The following is a 9,280-nucleotide window of genomic DNA, read 5'->3' as shown; positions in this document are numbered from 1 at the left end:
TAATCTGAAAATAAGCCCTAGTGTGTCTTCTTAAGAAAAAATAAATATGACAGTGTCTTATTTTGGGGGAAATATGGCATACACTACCTACAAGAAAATCACTTCATTTGTAAATACACACATAGACTAAAATTAGAGAGATGCAATAAAAGTAGAGAGATGCAAAAATAAATTATAGGCAAAGGGAAACCAAAAGCAAGCAGGGGTACCATATCTCTATCAGATAAAATAGACTGTAAGTCAAAAACTATAAAAAGAGACAAAGAAGATTGTTATTTGGAGATAAAGAGGTCAATTCATTGAAAGGATATAACAATCATAAATGCATATGCACCCAATGCTGGAGCTTCCTTGTATGTGAAGCAAATATTATTAGGTTAAAAGGAAATGATAGACTCTAATACAATAATAATAAGAGTCTACAGCATCCCACTGTCAATCCCACTGTCAGCATTAGACAGATGATCCAGACAGAAAATTAACAAAGAAATACTGGATTTAACTTACACTTTTGAACAAATGAACCTAACACACATTTACAGAATATTTTATCCAACAGTTGCAGAATATACTTTCTTTCAATCAGTACATGGGACATTCCTTACGATAGACCATGTGTTAGAACACAAAACAAATCTCAACAAAGTTAAGGGAAATGAAATCTTATCAAATATCTTTTCTGACCACAACAGAAGAAACTAGAAATCGATAATAAGAGGAACTTCTCTTCTGAAATTCCACAAATACATGGAAATTAAACAACACACTCCTGAATGACCAGTAGATCGCTTAAGAAATTAAGAAGGAAATAAAAAAATTTCTTGAGACAATAAAAATAGAAACACAATGTACCAAAATCTATGGAATATAATAAAAGCACCATTAAGATGGCAGTATATAGCAAAAAACACCTACAGCAAAAAAGTAGAGCGATTTCAAATAAACAACTTAATGATGCATCTGAAGGAAATAGAAAAGCAAAACCAAAACAAACCAAAAATCAGTGGAAGGAAATAAATAATAAAGAGCAGAAATAAGGGAAATTGAAACTAAAAGAAGTACAAAAGATCAGTGAAATGAAAAGTTGGTTTATTAAAAAGATAAAACCAACAAACCATTAGCCAGACTAACCAAGAATAAAAATTTTCAAATAAATAATATCAGAAATAAAAAAGGAAACATTACAACTGATACCACAGAAATACAAAGGATTGTTGCAGATTATTAGGAACTACTATATACAACGAATTAGGAAACCTAGATCAAATGGGTAAATTCCTGGACGCATGCAACCTACCATACTGAACCATGAAGAAACAGAAACCTCAATGGACTAATAGCAAGTGATGAGATTGAATCTGTCATAAAAAGCCTTCCATCAGAGAAAAGCCCAGGACCTGCCTGATGGATTCACTGCTGAATTCTACCAAACATTTCAAGAAGAAATATTACCAATCCTACTCAAACTCTTTCAGAAAATTGAAGAGGAAGGAATTCTTCCAAACTCATTCTACACGGCCAGCATTGCCTTGATACCAAAACCAGACAAAGATACAACAAAAAAAGAAAACCACATATTCACAATGAACCTGCATGCAAAAATCCTCAACAGAAGACTAGTAAACTGAATCTGGAAGAACATTAAAAAGATCAATTCCTATAATTACCCCAGGGATACAAGATGGTTCAACATATACAAATCAATAAATATGAAACACCATAGGAACAGAATCAAGAACAAAATTTATATGATGATTTCATATCAGGCATTTGATAAAATTCAACATTCTTTCATGATGAAAACCCTCATTGAAGTGGGCAGAGGAGGAATACACTTCAAAATAATAAAGAACATCTATGACAAACCCACAGCTAACACCATAGTGAATGGGGAAAAATTGAAGGCCTTTCCTCGAAAGGCTGGAACAAGACAAGGATGCTCACTTTCACAGCTTTTATTCATCAGAATACTGGAAGTCCTGGACAGAGTAATTAGGTAAAAGAATAAAATAAAGGACACTCAAATTGGAGAGGAAGAAATCAAATTTTCTTTGTTTATAGATGCCTTGATCTTATACTTAGAAGAACCTAAAGACTTCACAAAAAAACTGTTAGAATTGATAATGCCTTTGGTAAAATTATGGTATATAAAATCAACCTATAAAAATCAGTAGCATGTATATATGCAACAACAAATTTGAAAAAGAAAGAAAGAAATTCAATTTACAATAGCTATAAAAGATATAAAATACCTAGGAGTCAAGCTAACCAAATAAAAGAAAGATCTGTATACCAAAAACTACAAAACTCTGATGAAAGAAATAGAAGATAACAGAAAAAAAGGGAATATATATGCCATACTCATGAATTGGAAGAATGCATATTGTTAAAATGACAATACCTCCCAAGAAATTTACAGATTCAGTGTAATCCCTGTCAAAATACTAATGACATTCTTCACAGAAATTGAAAAAAAAAAATCCTAAAACTTATATGAAACAACCAACGACCACGAATGGGCAAAGCAATCCTGAGCAAAAACAGCAAAGCTGGAGGCCTCATACGATGTGACTTCAAATTTGTTACAAATCTAGGGTAACCAAAATTGCATGGTACTGACATAAAAATACACACACAGACCAGTGGAAAAGAATACGGAGCCAAGCTATAAATCCACGCACTTAAAACCAACTCATCTTCAACAGAGTCACCAAGAGTTTACAACGGGGAAAGGACAGTCTTTCAGCAAATGGCGCTGGGAAAACTGGATAACAATAGGCAGAAGAATACCGTATACAAACGTCAAATCTTAGATTAAAGGCTTGAATCTAAGGCCTGAAACTATGAAACTACTAGAAGAAAACATTAAGGAAACATTCCAGGCCTGGTCTGCAAAAACAGATTTCTCTTGTAAGACTTCAAAAGCACAGGTGACCAAAGCAAAAACAGACAATTAAGATTATATCATGCTAAAAATCTTTTGCACGGAAAAGGGAACAACGAAAGCAAATAGACAACCAATAGAATAACAGAAAATGTTTGCAAACTGCCCATCAAACAGGGATTAATAACCAGAATATATAAGGAATTCAAACAACTCAATACCTAAATAAATAAATAAATAAATAAATAAGGCTGGGTGTGGTGGCTCATCAAACAGGGATTAATAACCAGAATATATAAGGAATTCAAACAACTTCAATCGCTAAATAAATAAATAAATAATAAGGCTGGGTGTGGTGGCTCACACCTATAATCCTGGTACTTTGGGAGGCTGAGGCAGGTGGATGGCCTGAGCTTAGGAGTTCAAGACCAGCCTGAGCAAGAGTGAGACCCCAGGTGGATTTCTTCCCGGCCCTATTGGAAATCTTACCCTACCTGTACCCAGGTGGAATAAAACTATATTAATTGCACAAACTGGGCCTCAGTTTTCCTTTCATCTCATGCCTCAGAATAATCTTTCATCTTCGGCTCCATAACCTTTCATTTGGTGCTGAATCCAGATGGGGAGAAGCCCCTTTGGGGGGGGCCAAAGTATATCCTATCAAACCCAGCTAAATGGACCCTTCTTCTGGTGAAACCCAAGAAAACGTGAAACCTCTCTGACCCTGCCTAAACTCCATCTAATGGTGAGAGGAACATTCATCTAAAACTCCTTTTCTAAACTTTTTAAACTTCTCTTCCCATCCTCTACTCTTAACTTCTCTTTCCTTCTCCCTCCATCTCTGGGTCCCTTAAAACTGCTCAGCTACCTCCTTCTCCTCCATTTTCAGCTATCTCCTTCTTTCTGGCTGGTTTCACATGTGGAGGCCTCACTTCCCTGATCGCCCATTGCCTCGTGTTTGGGGATGCCCTCTTTAGGCCTGGGCTCCGGCTGGTTCCCCAGCCTCATCCCTCTGAGCATCTAGACCCCTCTGGCTAGTTAAGGTCAGGTGCGGAGTCCAGGCCTTCTTGTGACCAAAGTCATACGTGGAGAGTCTGAGTAATCTCCCCATACTAGCCTCCATGAGCCAGGCTCATCCATTGCCCTACTGTGGGCTAGACCATTTTTGGTAGTTCCGTGAGGCAAGCTCACCTATCCAGTGCTCTCACAGAGGCCTGGATCACCATTTTTTCTGGCCAGTCTGACTTTCTCCTTCCTCTGACTACGTTCTCCTTTTAATCTCATTTCTTTTCTTTCCTCAGGTTTTCTTTTCTTTTTTTTTGAGACAGTTTCACTTTATCACCCTCAGTGGAGTGCTGTGGCATCACAGCTCACAGTAACCTCCAACTCTTGGGTTTAAGCAATTCTCTTGCCTCAGCCTCCCAGGTATCTGGGACTACAGGCGCCCGCCATAACGCCTGGCTATTCTTTTGTTGTTGTTGCAGTTTGGCCTGGGCTGAGTTTGAACATGCCACCCTCAGTATATGAGGCTGGCACCTTACCCACTGAGCCACAGTTGCCACCCCACCTCTGGTTTTCCATATGGGCACCGCTCAGTCACAGATTCCCCCTTGTATCCAAGCTGCCTTTTACCTCCAGAGTCACACATTCCCCCTACTTCACCTCTAAACTGACTTTTGAATAATCCCAAGCCTCTAAAGCTCTATCCTGACCTCAAACTAAAGTCTCATTTTTTCTGTAATACTGCTTGGCCTATGTACAAACTTGACAGTGGCTTACAGTGACCTCAACATGGCACCTTTGATCTCTCAATTCTCACTGATCTCAATAATTACTGTCAAAAATTAGGCAAATGGTCCAAGATGCCTCATACCGAGGCATTTCTCATACTCAAAACATTCCTTCCCTGTGTTCGTCCTGTGAACCCTCTCGGATTCTCCTGGCTTGGCTCACGCTGCCTTCTGATACCCTTCTACAGCCCCTACTGCTCCTCTCCAACCCCCTCTTAGAATCTCTCCATATTCTCGACCAGAATACCTGAGAAGTTTCTCTGTGTGGGATACCTTTCTTCTGTATATAACCTCCCATGGGCCACCCATTCTCATTGTCTTCCAAGCCCCACATCCATACCCTTTCCTTAAATAATACCCCAAACCCCTCTCTCTGCACCACCCTCCATCCACCCTCTGCCCCACGTGGTTATCTGTTTTTATTTTTAAATTATGTAGTATTTATACAGAACACAATACTTCGCTATTATGTACAAAACATGCAAGTAACACACATGTAAACTATGAATATTAACAAAATTAACATCAATTAAGAACAAGAACATTTCAGATATTTTTACACCTGTATCTGTGCTGCTTTGCATCTCCCTGCCTCCTTCACACAGGTAATTAGTATCATGAATTTTATGCTAATTGCCTCTTTGCTTTTGAAAAATAGTTTAATCATATATGTGTATATCAACAAGCAATGTGTATATATATATATATATTTTAAGAATGTTGCCATACAAAGGGTTGATAACTAGAAGCCACAGAAAACTCAAATAAATCAACAGAAAAAGAGCAAATAATGCCACCTATCACTGGGCAAGAGACATGAATAGAACCTTCTCTGAAGAAGACAGACAAATGGTCAACAAACGTGAAAAAATGCTCATCATCCCGAATGATCAGAAAAATGCAAATCAAAACCACCCTGAGATCCCACCTAGCCCTAGTGAGAATAGCCCACATCACAAAGTCTCAAAGCTGCAGATGGTGATGAGTATGTGGAGAGAAGGGAACCTTTTACACCGCTGGGGGGACTGCAAACCAATACAGCCTCTTTGTAAAGAAGTGTGGAGAATCCAAGAACTCAAATTAGACTTCCTATTTGATCCCACAATCCCATTACTAGGCATTTACCCAGAAGAAAAAAAACATAATTTTATCATAAGGATATTTGCATTAGATCATTTATCAAAGCTCAATTTATAATCACCAGTTGTGGAATCAACCCAAGTGCCCGTAAACCCATGAATGGATTAATAAACTGTGGTTTATGTATACCATGGAATACTAGTCAGCTACAAAAATAGAGACTTTTTATCTTTTGTATTAACTTGGATAGAGTTGGAGCACATTCTCTTTCAAGAAGTATCACAAGAATGAAAAAGCAAGTATCCAATGTATTTAATGCTAATATGAAGCTAGGAGACAAAGTAATACATACGCACACAAGAGAAAAACTCAATTTAATTTAAGTTGGAGGGAAGGGGAGAGGAGGTGGGGAAGAGGGAAGGAGAAAGGAGTATTGGATGTGCTCCCACCTGATGGGCACAGTGTGAGGGTATATGGCACACCTGGGTGAGGGGCACAGCCACAACAGGGACCTTAACTAACAAATGCAAACACTGTAACCTATTTGTCTGTATCCTCATATTCATCTGGAAAAAAAAAAAAAAGAATGGTATCCTACTACATGTAATTCTTCTATGATTTGTTTTGTTATTCAAGGTGTGTTTCTCAGAGTCACTGCTTCTAAGCAGACCTTAGACTTTTCCTTCTGTTTTCAGTTCCAATTTCATCCCCACTTCCAGAACTGCCTTGTGCTGTCAACCCCTCAGCTTTTGGACATCCCTTAGTATACACTGGCTAACCTGCTGGATTTTTCTACTACTGCTTAGGGTTTAATGTCTTCAAGTTAACACTCTTCATCTATTTTCTGGCTTCTAAAACTCTGTTGCTTGTGCCTTTTTTATTTTGTTTGTCCTTCAGAGTCTATGATTTAAAAATGCCTTTGAGACAATATTAGTGAAGTTTGGAGAGAGCGCAAATGTAGCTGTGTGTTTAGTTTAGTTGGTCATCATTGCAGTAATTAGATGTCCTTCCTTTCTTCCTTTGAATGAATCAAAAGTACCCAGATGGTCTAATGTTATCAGGTTTTGGTGGTTCTGTCTACCACCCCAACTTTCAGAGCCTTCTCTGTAGAGATTTGTGTGTGTGTGCATTTGCGTGTGTGTATGAGTACCTGCATGCCTTTGAAAGAGAGGGTATGATTGTGTGTGTGTACAAGTCACAGGTAGATGTCCAATTGCACTTTTCCCCCAGGGGTTTTGTGATAATTTATTCAAGCATATTCAATGGCTGTTTTTATGTCATGCATTGTAATAGATGCACAAGGATGTAAAAACTAGTTATGGTTCCTTGCTTCACATAGTTTATAAAGAAAAAATACAGCCCTATGGAACAGTAGAGAGTGATACATAACTGAGGCGGTGAGGCTTCTGGAGAGCCAGACGTATATGTTTAGGGGGAGACAGGGAGTGGAGAAGCTGTTCCCGGGGAAGGAAATCACTCTTTCCCTGGGCCCACTGGGCTCAAGGTACACCAGACTTTCATTTCCTTGGGTGTGCCAGGATCTTCCTTCCTGCAGGAAATATGCTCATGCTGTTTCCCTGATGACATAGTCTTTCTCTCATTCTTCCTCTAGCTCACTCCAGCTTGGCCTTGAGGACTTAATTTAAAATTTTATTTCTTGGCTCGGAGCCTGTAGTTCAAGTGGCTAGGGCGCCAGCAACATATAGCAGAGCTGGCGGGTTCAAATCCAGCCCAGGCCACCAAATAACAATGACAACTACAGTCAACAAATAGCTGAATGTTGTGGCGGGTGCCTGTAGTCCCAGCTACTTGGGAGGCTGAGGCAAGAGAATCGCTTAAGCCCAAGAGTTTGAGGTTGCTGTGAGCTGTGACACGACTGCACTCTACTCAGGGCAACAGCTTGAGACTCTGTCTCAAAAATAAATTTTTTTTTTTTACTTCTTCAGAAGTCCCTTTGTCCACCTTAAAGCCCCCCACCTAACACATATTATGCTCTCATACTTTGCCATCTGAGTTTCTTCATAAATCCTTAATTGTGCATTTACTTATGTGATTATTTGTCTAATGTCTATTTCTCACATTAAAAAGAAAGCTCCAGGGTGGAAGAGACTGGCTATTGTGTTCATGACTATCTCTTTGGTGTCTGGTATAGTGTGTGGCCCATGGTGGGTTTACTTGGACCCGGGGTACCAGGAAGGGTAGGTACGGGCAGGAGTAGTTTGCAGTAGCCAGCCTCAAGGTGGCGCCCTCAAGATCAATAGAATATGCCTATCCCTCCCGAGACTAGGCTATAAAAGAGTACAGCTCCCATCATTTCTTCTCTCTCATCTTGAAGACACCAAGGCAGGCTTGTAGAAAGGCTCACGTGGCAAGGGACTGAGGTGTCCATCCTGTGAGGGAGTGAGGCTGTCCAGAAACCACATGCATGGGCTTGGAAGCAGCTCCTCCAGCCTTCAGAAAGTCGCAGCCTCAGTCTACAGATTAAATGGAACCTCAGGAGTGGCGCCGAGCCAGAACCACTCGGCTAAGCTGCTCTCTAATTTCTGAACCTCAGAAGTTAAGTGAAATAATAGGCATTTATTGTTTTTAGCAGCTGACTTTTAGGGTAATTTTCACTTAGTAGTAGATAATTAAAACAGGGCTCAATGAGGGAAATAGGTACATGAGAACAATCCTCCTTCCTTTGGTTTATTAAAACAGTGCTTGTTAGGGACTCCCCTGAAAGGACCTGGGACCGTCCTTCTGGAGGGTTTTTATTTGTCAGATGTCCTGTAGTTGAACAGCTCTCTATATTCCTGTTTCCGTGGTCTGGGGTTTGTTGAAGGGGCTCTGGCTACAACCTCAGCATGGATATTGTAGTAGATTGAAAAGCTGTAGCTTACACTGAGTTGAAGATTCTTGAGGGTGTGGTGAAAGAGATTCCTTCTCAATGTTGGGATTTACTAGGATGCCTCATCTGGAAGATCCTCTCTCTTGAGAGAAGAGAGGTTTGCTAAATTTGTGCTCCTGGATGCCACATGGGCATCACACAACATTTCAACCTTGTGAGAAGTCATTCTTTTTCACAAGATCTCAAAAGATTAGGGTCTGTGCTGTGTTTCTGAGACAGTGGAGCAGTGTCTGAGAGCTCCAGCTTAAAGTCCCATAGACTGTGACTTTGGGTCTTGTTCTGTCTTTTACTACCTGTGTGTTATTCCATCTCTCTAAGCCCCAGTTTTCTCCACCTATAAAAAGGGATTCATGATACTATTCACCTTCTTCATAGCGTTGGTGGAAAGATTATCCAAGGCAATGAATTCAGCAGAGTGCCCAGTGAATAATAAAAGCTCTATAAATGGTGATAGAATAAGACTGAGTCAGCAGTGGGTGTCAGGTTCCAGATCTGCCTCTAATTAGCTGTGAGAGTTTGGCCAAACTTTTAACCTCTTAGTGTCTTAATTTCCTTATTTATAACATGAAGGGTTAGTCAAGTTGGCATTTTTCAAAGTGAGATCCATAGAACGATTTGCATTAGAATCAAGACCAT

Source organism: Otolemur garnettii, unplaced genomic scaffold, assembly GCF_000181295.1.
Source record: "Otolemur garnettii isolate 467f Iridium unplaced genomic scaffold, OtoGar3 scaffold00178, whole genome shotgun sequence".
Classification (NCBI taxonomy): domain Eukaryota; kingdom Metazoa; phylum Chordata; class Mammalia; order Primates; family Galagidae; genus Otolemur; species Otolemur garnettii.
The sequence above is the reverse complement of the archived record's forward strand: the minus strand, read 5'-3'. Positions refer to the sequence as shown.